Below are 17,323 nucleotides of genomic sequence, written 5' to 3'. Positions count from 1 at the left end.
CTCTCTCTCTCTCTCTCTCTCTCTCTCTCTCTCTCTCTCTTATATACTCAATATTTTTCTTTCCTGATGAGACAGGCTAGGTATTTCCTTCTTCCAGGTTACAACCTTTATGATTCTAGCCTCCTAGCTAAACCTTAGAAGAGATTAGGGTACAAGAGTTAATGGCAGCCTTCTTGATAAGGGAACCTGGATTGTGAGGTGTTTCAACATCATTTCTTCTCAGCTAGCATTATTCCTCATAGAAACTAATAACTCTGGGCGCTTTAAAATATAATGTTAAATGTATGTGGCTTAAAAGTCATGTTACATTAAATGAGAAAAGGCTCCTAAAAAGACGACATAGAAAATTCTTCTCTTGCTACTTTTATTACATGAGTTGGTTTGTGATGGATTAAATGAAATTCAAAACACTTAGAGGATATTCTGATATTGTTACTAATAAAATAGTTGTGAATATCTTTTTTCTCAGACTTATATCAGCACCATATCTGACATTCATTTATATGTGGCCAATAAAATTTCCTAATATTCTTTAAGCCATATGGCATCTATCTCTTTTAAATTAGTGCTAGTGCTGTAACTACTGGGGGTATTGATATCATAAGAGATCTGCATAGGAAGCAGAGTGATTTATAATACACAGAAGTGGAATGTAAACTCTGTTTTTCAAGTTTCTGTTAACATGGTTATCTGTTATAACAAACTGTTGACTAATCCCTAATGAGCTTTTGGAAGACAATGTACCACTTGGAAGAGAAAGCACATGGAAAGATAAAAAGATATTTTCCATCTTTTTCTCTAAGGAACATGGTAGACAAAGAGGTAGGGCTTAGAGTTGGGTTCGAAAAATCTAAGCAGGTGCCAAAAATCTTGGTAACCAAGTTAATATTTTATTAAAAAAATAATAATTCATCCCAAAAGGCATGAATACCAAATATTGACACTTATCTAAGCATGAGATAAATATTATGAAGGTTTGTTTCTCTCTCAGGTCTAATACAGCCCTGTAAGGCACTGTGCAGAGAGTTCTTTAAGGAAGGATTTGCTGCCAAGCTGCAGGGGGCCAGCTGTCAACTCCTGCAGTGTCTGCCTCGACTTCAGATCCATGTCTTACCTGAACTCTTATCCTTCCCGGGCTATCCTCCTGCATAAATGAGCGAGGCAGAAGTAGAAAGGCCCAGCCGTTGTGGCTCGATCACAGAGAATTGTAAAGCATGCTTATCTTCAGAACCCCCTGCTAGATTGGCCAGGCTTTCTCTCTTATGCATCTCAGTTTGTCCTGCTTCTTTCACTTTCCTTCACAGGGTTTAGCCTTAAAACACCTGCCACTTCAATCTCTGACTTAGCATCTGCTTCCAGAGACCCCAATCCATGAGTGTGATGCATCCTAAAGCCTGCCTCAGCGAAGCACCATGGTTCTGATTAAATTTTGAGTTTGCTTGTTATAGTTATTCTTCTTAAAAAGCTAAAGTGGTTGTTATACATAAAGCTGCCAGGAGAATGCCAGAGGACTATAGAAAAGCTTCAAGCAAATGACTGCACACATCTGTGGTCCTAACAAATGAAATAAATACTACTCAAATACTCAGCCATGATTACATTGTGGTCTCATTATTGAAGATCAATCCAACCTCGGGGTATAATTAAAGCCCTGTGCTTAGATTTGTTAGACTACTGATTTCTCATGGTTATAGGTCACATTCTTTTTATTTTTGTTTATATTTCTCTTTTTCTCCCTCTATTTATTATACTAGAGGCCTGGTGCACGAAATTCGTGCATGGGGGTGTGTGTCTTTCAGCCCAGCCTACACCCTCTCCAATCTGGGACCCCTCAAGGGATGTCCGACTGCCCGTTTAGGCCCAGGATCAGGCCTAAATGGGCAGTCAGACATCCCTCTCACAATCCAGGACTGCTGTGTCCCAATTGCTTGCCTGCCTGCCTTCCTGATTGCCCCTAACCACTTCTGCCTGCCAGCCTGATCACCCCCTAACCACTCCCCTGCCAGCCTGATTGATACCTAACTGCTCCCCTGCCAGCCTGATTGCCCCTAACTGCCCTCCCCTGCAGGCCTGGTCACCCCTAACTGCCCTCCCCTGCAGGCTTGATCACCCCCAACTGCTCTCAATTGCAGGCCTGTTCCCCCCAACTACCCCCCCCCTCCTGGCCATCTTGTGGTGGCCATCTTGTGTCCACATGGGGGCAGCCATCTTGTGTGTGGGAGTGATGGTCAATTTGCATATTACCCTTTTATTAGATAGTATGATTAACTATTGTGATTAGTTCCCAAGGTTTTGGCCAGAATGTACTCAGAACTCTTTAATAAAAAAAGTATTTTTTGTCACAAATACAACATTTCATTAGCTGTGTTTCTATGTGTCCATTATTTCTCCTCCTCTTCCTCCTCTTCCTCCTCCTCTTCCTTCTTCTTTCTTCTTCTTAGTAACTATTGCACAGACCTGTACAAATGCTGCCAATGTAGGAGATATTTTCCCTTCAAATGAAAATATATTTAACTGGCCAAGAAGCTTCAGCAACTCTTTTTTTTTAATGACTTAGAAAAGGGTTACAAAGACTTCCAAAAAAATTTTAAAAATAAAATTCTGATCTTGAGGCAGGGAACAGTATGATTTGTGATGTTGCCAGAAGTTTGTCTCTATGAAATAAAATTTTTTTCATATATAATATTATTTCCTTCCTCCCTGCCTTCTTTCTTCCCCAACTGCAGAACCCTGCCTTACCTAAGATACTGCCCTTACCAGGTTGCCCACATTTGAGAAATGCTGAATTTTGCTTTATACTTTTCAGCCTTAATGGAATTTTACTGTTAGTTGTATTGTGCTCACTCACTACATACATGTTCTATTTGATTCTAAGTAAAAAAAGAAAATCTATTTTTTTTTCTACCAGAATACCAAAATCTCTGGCCTGAAATTTAGAATACTTTGGATCTCGTTTGTGCTCCACTGCAGTGTTGGTGTTTGATACTGATTAATCACTTTCCTTTTCTGTATTTCAACTCTTCCTTCTGGTATATGGAGACATTTGCTGAAACATTGTTGAAACTTTCATTATCAAAGTTACAAAACTGGATAACATTATCCATTGTACTAGTTCAATTATACTACCTAATATACAAGAATGGTACATTCTAGGACTAGCTCTGGAGAATTGCATGTGCAATTTTACAGATTTAGCAGGACTATAGAATGCATAAGGGTTACTGAGTGAACTATAGATATAAATTCTAGGATTACTATTTAGTAGCCAGAGGCCTTGAACATACCAAACAACCTCCCAGAATCTTAGTTCATTCATCTATGAATAAAGATAAAGAGAATGATAATAATGAACTTGCATGGATTTGGGGACTTCCTCCTCCCTAAAAAGTAATTCATGGCTTATAGTAGTCACTGTAAATTGTTAGCTATCATTATCACAGACAAAATTATAATATTTCTGTTAGCCCACTTTCTTGTTTAAGTTAACATTTGTGCTTAATTGTATTTCGTTTCTGACTTTATACATAGGTATTAATTTACACAACTTTGTAATATGTAAAGTAGTTTGAGCTGTCAGAGAAAAAATTATGCAAATAAGGACATTATTATTCATTGAACTGTGTGTGAATGCTCCAGGGTTCCAGATACATTCATCTTAAAGAAAGTATTAACTTCAAAATCTACATGAACCTTAAAAATGCACACTTAATAAACACTGACAATTTATAATTTTAACCTTTCTGTTAAAAAGTAGAAACAAAGACAAGAAATTAATGTAACAGAATTTATGAAATTATTATAAAATGCTAGAAGTCAATCTTTAACTTTGTGTTAACCTCTTGCAAATTAAATGTAGGAAATTATAACAAGTGATCTTTCCAATCATTGATAATTATAGTCAGCCCTGTCTATGCATATTTAAGCTAAGTACATTTTCATATTATTATATTAGCATCTTACATTAATACAACATTCTTGTATATATTTAATTTTTATAATTATCCTGTGAGAAAGAAAGCCATGGATAATTAGTCCTTTATTATAAACTAGAGGCCCAGAGCACAAAATTCGTGCACTCAGTGGGGTCCCTCAGCCTGGCCTGCATCCTCTCACAGTCTGGGAGCCCTCAAGGAATGTCCAACTGACCACTTAGGCAGTTGGACATCCTGACCACTGCTGCAGAGGCGGGAGAAGCTTCTGCCACTGCCACTGTGCTCACCAGCTGTGAGCCTGGCTTCTCGCTGAGCAGTGCTCCCCCTGTGGCAGTGCACTGACCACCAGGAGCAGCCCTGCAGTGAGCATCTGGCCCCTGGTGGTCAGTGCACATCATAGTGACCAGTCATTCTGCCGTCCGGTCAACTTGCATATTAGCATTTTATTATAGTGGATGAGAAAATAGAGGCAGAGAGAGCTTAAGTCACTGGTATACAACCCCATTAAATATCTAAGTTCACACTATATTTACTCTACTGATGGGCATGCATAGAATATATAAAGGGAATCATAATTGTTCCAATTTAATCAGAGTGTTGATTTAGATATAAGTTGGAACAGGTTGAACAGACTCTTGTAATAAATGCTAAGAAATTTGGGTATTTTAACCCTTTGCACTGGCTTGCTTTTTTCTTGATTCCTTTATTCTAATGCTAACCGTGTCGAGTCACACTCAACATCTGAGTGCAAAAGGTTAATAGAATTGGAGGAAAATTTGAAGGCACTTCAAAGACTCGTGACATCAGAACTGTGTTCTGAGAAGATCGATGTCATAGACCATGAGGATAGACTGGAGATAACCAGAAATAGAGGCAGATAGTAACTGAGTGATTGGAATAGTTCAGAAAATAAGGCAATGATAAACAAAACGATTAAGGAAGTAGTGTAAATTTAGAGAAGGCTAAATTATTAAAAGATGGGGAAATAAAGATTGTAAAGATTAGACAGAAAATTATTAAACTCCTCCCCTTTACTTGAGTTTGGAAGCACTTGTGAAATAAGACACAGAAGTTTAAAAGATGTCAATAAATAAGTCTGCTTAATGGCTGAAGTTTTTCCAGATTATAGCCAATCAGCTTGATGTATTTTAATTAAACAATCTTACACATTGAGTCATTGGCATGCCTGATAATTTTAGGCATCCCTCTTGTGGGCTGCCTTGGTAACCAGGCATGGGGAAACAGGAAATGCCTAGAATGCAAGCATTTGTGAGCATTCTGTTTCTGAAAAAGGAGGGAGGATGGATCTAAAGTAAACATGTTCAGTTCCTTCTTCCAAACTTGCTAATCCAAATCACCTCTTTTCCTATGATGAATGGAGCCTATGAAAAGAGACCAAAGTTTGACCAAAGATGATCCTAGGGAAGTTCTTCCACAGGGAAACATGCAGACTTAGCAGGAAGTAAAAGCATCATTGAAAGGCTTCTATTTAACTTCAGTCTATAGGAAATAATCTTATAGACTAATGACATATTTGACCAGGTAATTCTTTGTTGTAGGAGCTATCTTGTACATTATAGGATATTGAACAGCACTCTAGGCCTCTGACAATATATTTCCAGTTTTGACATCCAAAAATGTCTCCACATATAGCCAGATTTCTTCTGGGAAATGTCATCATTCCCCTCCCTCCCATTGAGAATCATTGGCTCTAAACGCCATGAACCATGGCATTTTGGTCATCTTGGGGATCTAAGTTTTAATCATTCTAAATTGTGTGTGAGTCTCTGCAAGTGTATTACCTTACCATTTTTTTAAAAATGACCATGTCTGTCACTCTGAAGAAAATAATTTATATTAGACCTGAAATTTTAGAAGAGACATTGATCCCTGGGGTGCTGAGAGAGTGCTAGTAGGGATTTATTATACATAATTCTTTCCTAATTTGGAAGGATATTCTTTGGTTGGTAAAATGTCTGTAAAATCCTTTTTGTCAGAGATAAAAGACTGTACTTATTATACAAGGATATAGGCAGGGAAAAAACATCCAGGTGCCACTATGATTAATAACACCCTTGTCATTATTGCCATGCTTCCACAGACATCCAATTGTGTTTTCTCTGAAGATGCTATTTCAGTTTTGAGCTATACTTATATCCATCTGGAGCAGGAGGGAATGCCATTGTAGGAGATATGAAATTAAAAAAAGCCATAAAATACAAGTTTTCACAATTCAGGTTAGTGCAAACAGCATTAGGATCAGAATAGCAAGACTTGGTTAAGACCCACTTTTGCTTCTGACTTGCTGCTTTGCCTTGAAGATTTCTCTTTGTAGGACTAAGGTCATCATAAGAGCCAAAGAAACCCTACACAATGGTGTGCAGTAGGGTTGGAAATATTTTTTTCCTTTTTCATATTTGCTCTAAAGACATAATTCTATCTTACTTAGAGGATCTCCTATGAGATTCCTCAATTTGAATATATCTTGGGTTTTGGCCTCTGCTATTCTCATTACAGAAGTCAGTTTTCTATCTAGTTAGAGTAATCCTTCAGTGCAAAAGCAGCTTCCAGCTCCATAGGGATGTTGTGAATACTTAATGGACTAATATAACTTGAATAAATATGCTATATGCAAAATATTTAATATAGTAACTGCTTGATAAATCAGTAACAATATGAGTATACTGTGCTAATAGTACACTCCCTTATGAACATTAATTTATCTTATATAATAAAGAAGAAATATGCAAATTGACCATCATACAAACACACAAGTTGGCCGCCCCCATGTGGTCAAAGATGGCCACCCCCATGTGGACACAAGATGGCCACCACAAGATGGCCAGCAGGGGAGGACAGTTGTGGACAATCAGGCCAGCAGTGGAGGGCAGTTAGGGGTGACCAGGCTGGCAGGCAGAAGTGGTTAGGGGCAATCTGGCAGGCAGGTAGGCAAGTGGTTGGGAGCCAGCAGTCCTGGATTGTGAAAGGGATGTCTGATTGCCTGTTTAGGCCCGATCTCACCAGAATCAGGCCTAAATGAGCAGTTGGACATCCTTCAAGGGGACCCAGATTGGAGAGGGTGCAGGCTGGGCTGAGGGACACACACCGCCCACCCCACCGCCCCATGCATGAATTTCGTGCACCGGGCCTCTAGTGTTTTATAAAATATTTGCTAATATCCTAAATAAAAGTATATTCTCGTTTTTTATTTTATTACTAGAGGCCCGATGCATGAAGATTCGTGCAAGAATGGGCCTTTCTTCCCTGGCTGCCAGCAGCGCGTTTGCTCTGGCCAGAGCCGCCTTTTCACCTTCACACACTGCCCAGAGGCCTGGTGCGGCTGGGGTGGTGCAGAATGCCTGCGTCATCACCATGGCAACGATGCAAGTGTCCCACCCCGCTCCAGCCGCTTCGTGCCTGTGATGCAACTTAACCCACCATCTTTGTTGGGTTAATTTGCATAGTTACTCCTCATTGGCTGGTGGTTGTCGTGAAGGTACGGTCAATTAGCATGTTACTCTTTTATTAGGTAGACTTGAGTGGTATTTATTTTCATATATGTATTATTTGTATATACCAGAAATCCATGCTTTTCTCATTGATATAAAGGGATGTTTTTGTTCCTATGAATTTATATTAATTCCTTAATTAGCAAGAAATTAAACTGTCTATGCAATAAGTTTTGCAATTGTTTCTCCCATGTTATAATTTGTCCCATTTTGGATTTTTGTTTTAGACACAGATTTAAAATTTTTTAATGTACTAAAAGAATTGAATCTGTTCTTTGTTGACTTCTCCCACTGATTTTATGTTTAGAATGTGTTTCCTCATCTTGGAGACAGTCTAGATATTATTTTTCAGTTAAGTGTTTTATTTTCAAAATTAAATATACCAGGAATTTATTATGGTATAAGTTAGTATATCATTCGTGCCCTTCATTAATTCCAGAATCTTCCCAGAAGAAATTCTAGTGTCTTGAAGTAAAGAAAATGCATATTGGAAAATGATAGGTGCATCTCCAATAGCTAGAGCTCTTATTTATGTGTCTTACTGCCATTTATTCCAGAATTAATTATGTGGCCCCAGTGTTATTTTGTTAAGTGTAGCATTGGCTACTGGATTTCAGAATGGCATTCTTTATTACATGAATACATACAGCATTTTAATGAGGAATTGTTAAATATTACTAAATTTCTGTATGGCACTGTTAGCTAAATCTTTTTGGAGGAGATAATCTGAAACTATGTGCTATGTTGAGTTTCTGAGGAAAATGTGTGAAACAAACATTTCAAGTAATTGTTAATTCTATATTATTAGCTAAGGCTTTGAATTTAATGTCCTGTGTTTTGGTTTACATCATGTTTTTCACATACTAGACTAAATTGTTGCTATTAATTTTTCTATACAGTAATATTAGAGGGATAATTATGATGATGACAATGATAACGACTGTAATTAAACTGAATGTTTACTATATACAATCTTCTATGCTAGCTAAACTTTAACATGTTTGATTTCACTTAATATACTCATTAAGTGAATAAAGAGTTACATAGAGGAGATAAGAAATATCAAAAATTGTAGCTTGTAAATGGAAGGGAATGTAAGAGCACATATTTGGAACTTGGATTCAAGATCCTCAACTTTATTATTTTGGTGTGCCTTACTTCTGTAATTCTTCCTGTCAAAGACCCAGCTTGTAAGATTTTGTTTCTTCTGAGTTCTTTGTTTGGAGATCCAATGTACCACCTTCCATATATTTCTATGTTCATCATTGTTTAGATAGCTGAAATCTCTACTGAGATTTTGAAAGAGAAGGATGATGGGGTATAATGGGAAGGAGATAGGAAACTGAGAGTCCCAGGTGACTATTAGCTCATTTGAGAGTTCCTGAGCAAATAGAGGACTGCAGTTTATTTCTCAGGTTAGTGAAGCCTTTCTATCCAAAATTTATGAGGAAAGTGAAGTTTAATTAATTTTTTTCATAACTCCTTTGATGTCCATATATTTTCTATCAGAGGAGGGAACAAGTTTATAAGAGTGTTTCTAAATTTTTCCTCAAAATTAATGTAATTAGGAAAAAGTCCCTCTGGATTTTGGCATATGTTTTTTTTCCTCTATATTTAGTTTATAGTTCTATTGCTATTCTCTTTCTTTTGTTTTCTTTGATGTGCTTTTTGATAGGATCAAGGGCAGAGCTCTACCAAATCCCTGGTCACATAACCTAGAAAGCTCTATAAATCCAGTTTACTATTTAACTATAATGTAATAATGGATTTGTTGAGTCTTGCATCTGGGATTATTTGGACAGATAAAATAAGTGTGATTATATTAAAATGTAAGTTAAAGCAAATATTCTTCCAGTACAATGCCCAGAAATACGGGAAGATTGAAGATTAACTCCCCTTGCGCCCCCACCCACAGAATAACTTTAGTGCTGCTGTATTAGGTGAGTCTTAAGACACTTCAAACTTCAAAAGCATTATAATTTTTAGTTGTAAATTGAAATAAGAATTAAGTAATTGATTTGTGGTCATAAAAATGTTAACACCTCACAGTCTATAATTATAAGGGTATATTGGAAAGAATATTTGGTCATTTCCTTATATATTTGAACTTTTACTCTGTATTGTCTGTTCAGTTGTTTCAGAGAGGAAAATAAAAACTATTTTTAATATGCTTTTTATTTCAAGTATCTGTTGGGATATTTTCATAATCTTGGAGTTGAAAAAATCCTAAACAAGATAAAAGAAAAAAACCTCAGAAAATATAAGGCTAAATTTTGACATATTTCTCTCTGAGGAATAAAACAAAAGTCACAGAGAGTAAAAGGTACAATAATCACATAGACATAGACATTTATGTGTGAGATTGTAGCTAATATGCATATAGTATTTTGGAGGGTGTCTTAGTCATTTTGAGCTGCTATAACAAATTACCATAGATTGGATGACTTAAACAACAGGCATTCATTTCTCATAGTTCTGGAGGTGGAGAGGTCCACAGTCATGGTTCCAGCAAATCCTGTTTTTGGTGACAACCTGTTTCCTGGTTTACAGATGACATCTTCTCTTTGTATCCTCAGGAGGTGGAGAGAGAGAGCAAGCTCTTATGTCTTTGCTCTTAAGGATACTAATTTCATTCATAATGCTCTACCCTAACAACCAAATTACCTCTCAAATGTCTCACCTTCTAATTTCATTACATTGGGGATAGAATTTCAACATATACATTTGGTAGGCCCATAATCATTCAGTGCATAACAGGACATTTTTTCATTATCTGTTAAAGTCAATAACTTTAACCCAACAAACTTTGACACTCAAGTTCTATATCTAGAAACCCCTATTATAATAATGACACAAGTGCAAGGAGGATAGACATCTATACTAATAAAAGGGTAATATGCTAATTAGACCGGGAGACTTTCCAGGAGACCTTCCAGATGTCCTTTGAACAAAGCCATGGTGGCGGGGCTGAGGCAGAGGCAGTTAGGGGTGATCAGGCCAAGAGGGGAGGGCAGTTAAGGGTGATAAGGCCAGTGGAGGGGTGGGGGCAGTTGGTAGCGAGCAGGCCAGCAGGGGGGCACAGTTGGGGGCAAGCAGGCTGGCAGTGGGAAGCAATTGGGGGCAATCAGGCCAGTGGGGGGGCAGTTGGGGGACAAGCAGGCTGGGGGGGCCAGTTGGAGGTGATCAGGCCAGTGGGGGGGGAGATGATCAGGCCGGCAGGTGGTGGCAGTTGGGGGTGAGAAGGCCAGCCGAAGGGCAATTAGGGGTGAGCAGGCCGGCAAGCAGGTGAATGGTTAGGAGCCAGTGGTCCCAGATTGCGAGAGGGATGTCTGACTGCTGGTTTAGGCCAGATCCCTGAGGGATCCCAGATTGGAGAGGGTGCAGGCCAGGCTGAGGTACAACCCCTCCCCATGTACAAATTTCATGCACCAGGCCATTAGTATACATATAAATTAATATTGAAGCACTTTAGTAACAATGAAAAATTATAAATATCCTAAAATGTCCACAGATATTAAATAATTATATAAATAATAATACACACATAATACAAAATAATATGGAAAACCTTGGAAGGAATGAGGTTTTTTTTTTGTTTTGTTTTGTTTTGTTTTGCAGTTTTTTGGGCTAAGTTGAATGGATCTCTTTGAAACTTTGACAAAAGTAAGTTGAAAAAATACTTATAAAATATGATCATAACACACTACCCACAAGAGAAAAAAACTTTTTATAGGTATACTATATATGTGCATGTACTTAGAAAAAAATCTGGTTTTACACATACTAAATTAGGAATAGTGGCTACTTCTGAGGAGTGTGTGTGAGATAGGAGCTCAATTTTTATTTTCTATTTAAATTTTTATTTTTATTTAAATTTTGATTGAGTATCTTTTATATTTGTAATAAAAAATAATAAAGGGAAATGTGTATTATAAACTTACAATATCCTCAAACAAACAGACAGACACACATGAAGCACATTCCTCTTCCATAAGCTGGCTGCCTGACCCTGGGCACCTCCTCCTGTCCCTCTGAATTGTTGAAGTCTATTCTAGAGTCCAGACTTGTGGCAATCTTCTAAATGTCCTTATTCTGTTTCCACATTAAGTTGTTAAAAGTTATTTTTTTGTGCTTGGATTGCTGGGTCCTCACCCAACCTTCTACCTTGTCTGGAATACCACCCCCCCGCCAATCCTGTTAACTCCTTATCATCTTATACAACTGAGAAGTAACTCAATAAAAAGGTTGCTCTGACTAAGATCAGAATTTTAAAAATTCCATTTCTCTGATTCCAAAATTGTGTTGGTCTATTATGGTATCATCTTATTTTCTAACCTTTTCTTTGGCATTGCCTCGACTAATAAGCTATATGCACTCTGATTGGAGGAAACTGAAAAAAGAAAGGATGAAAAAATGTTATATTTAATGACCAAATTGCAGATATTAGAAGTTTTAAATTGAACATTTCAATAAATCCCAACAATATGAGATTGTTATTGTTCCCAAATCCCATCACAAGGGTCAAAGTGGGATCCTGAATACAAGTAGATAGAAAGCAGCAGAATCAGGGTCTGAGACCATAACTGATTTCAGAGCCTATGGATTTTTATCACATAGGCTACTTGCCCTTATTCTGTGTTGTAAATCTTTTTAGTCCCATGACCTTGCACAATAGTTGATTCAGGAGGTCCGCAACACACCTCTAACAGATGATTAAAATGCATACTAAGCTTCATGGTACTGTGAAGCTTAGTATTCTTTCATATGAAGGCAAGACAGAGTTCTGTCCTCCAGAGTTTCATCATCTATAACCGCAATAATCACAACACAAAACATTCCACATAGCCTAAGAGTAAGGGATTGAGAGATAAGGAAGATATAAAAAATAAGCAACTCTAATTAGGAAAGACACTCAAGTAAAAGAGATGTTTATAAAATTGTGAATAGTTGAGTCTGTTTGCAAGAAAGTAGTGACTTTAAAATCAGGTCAGGGAGATGGAGCCTTGCTCTATTGGCAAATGAAAGAATTTGAAGAGTCATTTGTACCTGGGGAAATATGAGCACAGGCTGTGTGTTTTAGGATGATTAACCTAGCAGGAGTTCCTTGTGTGGGCTGAGGAGAGGAGAATATGGAGACAGAGAAAAAAGAAGCTGCTTAGAAAGTGGTCTCAATCATTGATTGGCATGAGAAGCAATTAAAATTGAAAACAGCGTATACTTAGTAAAAATAAAGGGGAAACTCAGATTAATTAGGAAGAGATGTTGAAAAAATTTACCTTAATACCTTCATTTCAAATATCTATTAAATCTTGTTGTTCAGTAGTAGTTGTTATATAAACTATGGTTTCTAACCAAGAATATAAAAATTTGGGTATTGAGGTAAAAGAGTCAATATTTCTCATCTAATCATACCAAAATATGAGCTTACTTTCTGAAATATTTCATCTCAAGAGTACAGGTTATCTACTATCTAACAAAAAAAATGCTAAAAGACAAATTAATATGTGCATGTATCCATAATTGAGACATTAAGTTGTTTTTAATTAACTATAAAGACAATTGAAGTCATTACTTTTTATATTATGTGTTATTTACATCAAATGTGCTCTTTTCAGATAGACAGTCAGACTTGTTATAAATCTGATAGGAAATCTTGGCCAATAACAACTGAACAGAAACAGATGGGCTGGAAGTTTTCCAAAGGCCTTGCATAAAATATTTTTTATAAGAGCATGAAGAGAATTTGCCCAGAACACTGAGTTAAAATTTACTATTTTCATGATGCTTAAGAAATAGCAGATTTTAAAACTGAAATTTCTTTGCATTTTCTCCTGTTTTCCATACTTACCAGATTTAAAATGAAACCATTCTAAATACAGATCAGACTACTGTACTAACGTATTAATTTTAGCACATGTATTTTGTTAAAAGGGCATGGTAAAGTAGAAGAGGAACTATTACTATTCTTTTAGTGCTAAAACATCAGGGGACATGCATTTCATTCTTTTTGTTCAGCTATTAAATCCATTAGAGACATATACTAACCAGTCATTACAGACATTAGTAATGAGTAATATGATTTGTACTCCTACTGAGAAACATGACTTAGTTTTGAGAACACTAACCTATATCCAGTACTTAGTTTTGGTAATGTGATGGGAATTTAGTGAAAGCTTTATGTGGACTGGCCAGAAAAATGAATCTTTTCTTGCATTTTCAGTGTGGATGAATCATCAGCATCGGAGAGCAGCCCAGAAATGCTGATTTCAGGGAAATTTTGCTTCAGTGAGTACTGGCTGTTAAATGTGGGGGGAAAATTTACAGTGAACCTTAACAAATTAAAAGTTAATTAAATCACTGAGTATTAATGACCCATTGGGCTGGCCCCCTCACCTGGAGTTAAAATATGACCTTGTAGCCACTGATATCAACTGAGTCACCTCTGGGAGATGAAAAAGAAAAGCACAGATGCCTAGAAAAGTACTAAATGAGAAGAAGAGGTGAAAGGAATGGGGGTTCTCAAAGGTAAAGAGGGAAAGTTAAGCTGAAGATGAAGCACAGAAAGAACTGAGGCTAATCCCCTACTTCCTGCTTTTCTTATCCTCGCAAGGCGTCTATTACAGGGAAGGTTCTCTCTTCCACACCCTGCTGAAAACACACAGACTATGTATGTATGTATGTATGTATGTATTTAACAGATACTTCGGAGCTTATTATGTATCTAGTACTGTTGAAAACACTGTACAATTTTTAATCAATATCATTTCTATAACACTCCCAGAAGTAGATAATATCATTCCCCTTTTATAGTTGAGGAAACTGAAGCACAATACTTTAAGAAACTCGCCCACAACACAATCACACAAGTCAGGTATTTTTAAAAAGAGGCCTTCATCGAAGGCTCCGTTGAAATAGCTGCAACATAATTGCTTATTCTAGCAGGTGAAAAATTTCAAACCACTGTACACCTGCTATTTTCTTTGACCTTCACAATACCCACAATACCCCTTGAGATAAATAGGCCAGGAATTATTACCCCTATTTGAAAGATGCAGAAATTGAAGCCCAGAAGATTCACAGGGTTTGCTCAAGGTCACACAGCTAGTGATGGACCTGTCATTCAAACTTGAGCTATAGTTGTCATTCAGATCTTCTCATATTTTTTTTTATTCCACTTCTAACCTTGTTTCCACTATACTTTCAATAACAAGTGAAGTTTATTGCTAACCATTACCTACCTGTGAGCACTCCATTAGCTCCCTGTGCTTTGCAATGCAAATCCACCCCACATAATGTTACCCTTTCACCTAGAGGAAACAATTCATAGGAATTCTTCAGGTTATCTCAGCCAAAAGCAGGCCATCTTTGACATTTTCATGTCTCATACACAGGATTTCCCTGAAGAATCTGCCTTGTGCAAGTCAGTTCCAAATCCTCCCCTCTTTTGATGCCAAGGCCTAACCTTAACCTTACATCAGACATTTATGGGCTTCACTCCTCAATGATCTTCTAACGGGAGACCATTTTTATTTAATGTTTTGAGTGCTACTAACACAATCTCTTCCCTGCTTTCACTGGAGAAAACCTTGAAAACGTAGACATAAAAAATAATGAATTGCATTTTTCATTAAAATTATCCTTAGGAGAGAAAAAACGGAAACATATTATTACTTCCTTCTTAACTTTTTATTTTTAATATAGTTTTTATTGGTGTAGGTATTACAGATGTGCCACATGTCCCCCAGTTTTGTCCCCCTCTATCCAATCCCTGCCCCATGCCAGGCCTTCACAACACTATTGTCTCACCAATCAGAAAGAATATATGCACCCCTATGTTCATTGCAGCATTATTTACAACTAGAGGCCCGGTGCACGAAATTCGTGCACGGAGGGGGGTTGTCCCTCAGCCCAGCTTGTACCTTCTCCAATCTGGGATCCCTCTCACAATCCAGGACTGCTGGCTCCCAACTGCTTGCCTGCCTGCCTTTCTGATTGCCCCTAACCGCTTCTTCCTGCCAGCCTGATCACCCCCTAACCACTCTGCTGCCAGCCTGTTTGCCCCCAACTTCCCTCCTCTGCTGGCCTGGTCACCCCTAACTGCCCTCTCCTGCAGGGTTGATCACCTCCAACTGCCCTCCCTTGAAGGGTTGGTCCCTCTCAACTGCCCTCCCTTGCAGGCCAGGTGCCTCCCAACTGCCCTCTCCTGCTGGCCATCTTGTGGTGGCCATCCTGTGTCCATATGGGGGCAGGATCTTTTACCACATTGGGGCAGCTATATTGTGTGTTGCAGTGATGATCAATCTGCATAGTACTCTTTTATTAGATAGGATAGAGGCCTGGTACAGGGGTGGGGGCCAGCTGGTTTGCCCTGAAGGGTGTCCCAGATCAGGTGGGGGTTCCCTTGGGGCGTGGGGCAGCCTGAGCGAGGGGCCTGTGGTGGTTTGCAGGCCAGCCATGCCCCCTGGAAACCCAAGCGGAGGCCCTGGTATCTGGAATTTATTTTCCTTCTACAATTGAAACTTTGTAGCCTGGAGCAGAGCCAAGCCTGGGGCTCCCTCTGAGGCCCGCAGCCATTTGTGTTGGGGTTATAATTGAAACTTTGTTGCCTTAAGCGGGTGGGCCTGGCCAGGGTGTGTGGAAAGCTTTGCTTCCCCTGTTGCCGGCGGCAACCCTGGCCTGCTCTCTCAAGCTCCATTCTGCAGCCATTTGTTTGAATTTGTTTACCTTCTATAATTGAAACTTTGTAGCTTGAGTGGAGGCTTAGGCCTGGCCAGGGCAGGCGGAAAGCTTGGCTACCTCTGTTACTTAGGAAACCTTGCTCTCTGTGGCTGTAGCCATCTTGGTTTGGGTTAATTTGCATACTCGCTCTGATTGGATGGTGGGCGTGGCTTGTGGGCGTGGCTTGTGGGTGTGTCGGAGGTATGGTGAATTTGCATATTTGTCTATTATTAGATAGGATAGCTAAGATCTGGAAACAGCCCAAGTGCCCATCAATATATGAATGGATAAAAAACTATGGTACATTTACACAATGGAATACTATGCAGCTGTAAAAAAGAAGGCTCTCTTACCTTTGAGACAACATGGTAGGACCTGGAGAGTATTATGCTAAGAGAAATAAGCCAGTCAGAGAAAGATAAGTATCATATGATCTCACTCAGATGTGGAATCTAATGAACATAGTAACTGGTGAACAAAATAAGTCTGAACCTTTTAAAGATTCAGAGTCAACAGGCTTTGTGTCTTAAAAAATTGAGAACCAGAATTTTAAGTGCAGAACAAAAATAATATTACTCAACTTATCAGAGTCACATAGAGACAATCTCCTTTCTGACCCAATTTTCCAAGGATTTTCTTGACACCACTCTCCACTCAAAACTTAAGGATGTGTGTTGCCTTTACAAATTGCATTTTTATAGTTCTGTGGATTCTCCATGCTACTTAATCCATCTACAAATCACTCTCTATTTTATTTCCCATTTTAAACATTTGAAACTACATTTAAGGCACCCTAAGAGCAAGCCATTATCTCTGATATCACAAAGAGTTTATGGAACTGTTTTGTGGTCATTATCACTTTCATAAGTGTGTCATTGTTATTACACAAAGGTTCTCTCTCTACTAGGTTCCAGCTCTTCACTACAGGGTTTGTCCAGGTTCCTCCTAGGACTTGTGCAAGACCACAGCTAATCTATTGACTCCAAGTGGGAAGTGAAGTCAGACATTTAACTGACTCGAGTTTTGAATTTTTTTATTACTCTGGATTAAAAATAAAAGAAAAAGAAAAAATGGAAGAAAGAGGAAAAAAACACCAACACATTAAAAAAACACACACCCAGATTCTAAATTTTTATTCAGAATATTGCTTCATGCATATTTTCA

Source organism: Eptesicus fuscus, chromosome 3 (assembly GCF_027574615.1).
Source record: "Eptesicus fuscus isolate TK198812 chromosome 3, DD_ASM_mEF_20220401, whole genome shotgun sequence".
Lineage (NCBI taxonomy): Eukaryota > Metazoa > Chordata > Mammalia > Chiroptera > Vespertilionidae > Eptesicus > Eptesicus fuscus.
This window is presented reverse-complemented; position numbering follows the sequence as displayed.